Source organism: Opisthorchis viverrini (assembly GCF_000715545.1).
Source record: "Opisthorchis viverrini unplaced genomic scaffold opera_v5_169, whole genome shotgun sequence".
NCBI classification, from domain to species: domain Eukaryota; kingdom Metazoa; phylum Platyhelminthes; class Trematoda; order Opisthorchiida; family Opisthorchiidae; genus Opisthorchis; species Opisthorchis viverrini.
In genome coordinates, this window is record NW_008751824.1 from 789923 (window position 1) to 793612 (window position 3690).

Sequence of the window (3690 nt, forward strand, 5' to 3'; positions counted from 1 at the left end):
TATATATATATATATATATAGTTTGTCATTTTCCGCTATTACCTGTTGCTCGCTTGTTGTTCAGAGCATTACAATTGCGTCTGAAGCTTCTTACTACTCCGCTGTAGTAGGAGTCCGGATCCGACAAAATGGCTGGGGATAGCATATCATCATAGTCCGTGCATATTATCGTTACTCGCTGCGTGATCGAAACCGTAATAATCAGCGAACGCGACTCGAGTAATGGAGAATCGTGCATTGATCTCATCTGTCACTTTATTCAAAACTTATACAACTTAAAAGATAAGCAAAAAAATCCATAACTTCGAATGCCTCTCCTTGGATTGTGCCAAGGTGAGTGGGCACCCTGGCAGTATCCCAGCCCTCGTACAGTCATGACCTACACAACTAACAATATTCTCATGCCACATCGGCCGTCGCGTGGTGCCATCAGCCGGGTCGCCTTACTTGCTGCATACAGCAGGGCGGGTAAGCGAAAACATGCTACTGCTGACGCCTCCCTTCTTACACTTTCACGTTTTCCGTCACACATTGCACGGTAAATAGAGCCATTGGGGATGACGCGAGCAGTTTGCTGCCGGAGAGAGGGGAGCAGGGTTGACGATACACGACAGTCATCCGTTTGCACCGGTTCAGGAGTTTGAATCAACCAAACACATCATACTTTTCCACTTCTCAAGCGGATGCTTCCCTGCTCTGTTATAGTTATTGAGTAACTCAGACTAGAGAGTTTACGGGGCATTCGAAATCAAACCCAAAGACAATTGTCCATAAACATTTCAGACAGCTTCTGTCACTCCATTAAAAAAAAACTTCAAAATAGACCACTTTTGAGTAACCATGACAGGCAGACTGTAGCATAAGAGAATTTGTGTACAAGACAAGAAGTTCGTGGGCAGGATTCTGGAGAGACGTCGCCGATTAACTTTCAAATCCCATCCATTTGTGCCTCTCAGTCTAAATCGGCTAAAATCTTCATAATATTTGTTCCAGTTGTCATATTTGGATGTGCTTCAACAATCAGAGTACTAAATCTACTAAAGGGAGGATATAATGAACCGAATTCGACAAGTGCATTCGCTGCGAATCACAAGCCGCCTTTCATCCGAGTACTTCGTAATACTTCAGTTGGTGACTAGAGTTAAAACGTGACTCCGGATAAACATGTGGTCAAAGTAAGCTGAAGTCATGGGCAATCGAGTTGTTTTGCACTTGCACAGAGAAGACAAACTTGGACCAACAGATTGCAACTAAATGGGACATAAGGTAAGTGAGTGTTTCTCTGCGGCAATAACTTCAATGGTTCGGCCACAACTATCGTGTTAGAGGCCAACAAGGAGATTCAGGGGCGGTGGAGGCTTAGTAATCCAGATGACACATAATTTAGATAAAGTGACATACATGAAGGTTTCTGATGTAAAACTGATCACAAACAGTACACAGTAATATCGGTTCTTGACTTCATCCAGCATGTTCGTGAACCCAATCAGTAACTTTTAGTTCCTACCTTCATGTGAGTCAAGCACACTGAACAGCAGACTGCCTGTTAGGGGCTTATACAGTGAGCATTGGGTTGGTCTAACGCCTACCGGACCGCGCTTAAGATAAGACAAGGTATGTTGAATCACACAGTCACGCGCTTCTACCACCTCGGTTGTGGTATTGACACAGGAGTGACCAGTGCAACCAAACAGAACAACAGGCGAAATAAGTTGACTTCTTTTTAGTGGCAAGCTTAATGAACTGCGCAACGGACCATGTTCACGTGTCCTGTGAACCCATTCAGAGTGGACAGCACATTCCACTGATGAACTGATAAGTTTCGTTGTGAAGGTGGAAAACTTTATGGAGTATATATTCAGGAGATTACTAAGGTCTTCGTAATAAACGGTCTACGTTATGAGATGATCATTCTTTGGGGTTGACCTAAGCCGACAACATTTCGCGCAATGAAAAATCAGTCACTTTTATACAGAACAGCAAAAAGATATAGAACGCGCGATTTTATAAGTAGTTCTGCTGGCTAAAAGTGAGTGGATAAGCAGATAAAGGTGTCAGCAGTAGCACATTTTCGCTTATCTGTCTTGCTGCACGGAGTGAGCGAAGCGATTCGGCTGACGGCATCACGCGACGACCATCGTAGCAATGAAGTTAGTGATTGCATAAGGGCTAGAATGCTGTGTGGGCGAAAAATAGGGAAGGAGGATTAGAGTCTTCATTGAAAGTCGCTTTCTCAGAAATCTGGCTGAAATACCGGGTAGGTGCGGTCATATAACCCAATGGTACAAGATTTCAAAGAACAAACTGCCATAAATGATCCAAACAACAGCCTGGGGGGCAGAGGGTTGTGTTGATCATCGATCATTGAACAACCTGGTAAGTTAAATCCAGTGGATGTCAAACTGACACCCGAATAAGCTCAGTGATTCACAGAGGTACAGAAAATATCGCATCAGGGCAAGACTCTGTCTCTGTGACGGGGTCGAAAAGCACGGTCATGATGGACTACAACGACCACGAGTAACTGTGCCCAAGATCTAGACTTTTCAGAGACTAGTGGAAGTTGAGAACATGTACGGCTACAATTACCTATTATCAATTTTACCACAAGCACTTACCATGATACCGGAATTGTTGACTAAATCTTGCAAGCACTCCGCCGCTGTGGCAGAGTGGCCGAGCGGTCTAAGGCGCCGGTTTAAGGCACCGGTCCGAAAGGGCGTGGGTTCGAATCCCACCTCTGTCAGCCGTTTTCCACCGTTGCAGTCCACATGAGACAAACAACGCAACGTTCGGAGTTTTGCTTGAGCAGCTAGAAGACATCTGCTGTATTCATTGCCTACACATGGGTGGGATCGCTGGACGTCCCTAATGTGCGTTTACCACAAGCGTAGGCTTCTCTTTGGCTTTCTCAAGTTAATTCTGGCCGAAAATGTGGCTAATGTCTCAGGTCATTTTCCCAAATACTACACCGCTCACTATACCAGCAGTGATGGGTTTCTGTCAGAAAGATGATTTGTTCCTCCCCATATGACTGGCGGCAATCACAGATAAGACAACCTCATTTGGGTTTCCAGGAGCTCAGTATTCACACAATGGAATTGAGTTTTCGAAAGCTATGATGTGTGCCTGTTGGAGCAAACCAGACAGGCAAATCGGTTCAGAGTACCAGTCAAAACTTTCGAGCCCATCTAGGCATCCCGGGGTCTAAGCGGTGCTGGGAAAGTATTGCGCCAGATGCTTGATTCCTTCAGTGGATAATGAAATTTGTTGAGTTGCGAAAATATGAATGTAGATTAGGCTGGTTCTTGGTTTGAGAACATACGTAACAAAATGCAACATTTTGGAGCAAAAAGCTTTATTCCCCTCTTAAAGGTTTGGCAGCTAAGAGCATTGTGCGGCTAATGGGCTCCGGTTTGGTTTTCCGCATAGTCAAAGCGCTTGTTGCAACTGCTTCTGGCTCCGTCATAGGTGAGAGATAAGCGGTTCGTGAGACACTGTTCGTGGATAACCTAGGCAACCGCACCCATGCGATTTAAGCGGGTTGCGGATTCATATCACAGCATGTGAAATTCGAGGGTTAATACAACCAGTGAGATCTTCATCAAGCACCATCGCCACCGGAAGGAAATCGTACGTTGTCCAAACCAGAGAAAACGATACCCAAAACTTGATCAAACACAGTATGAG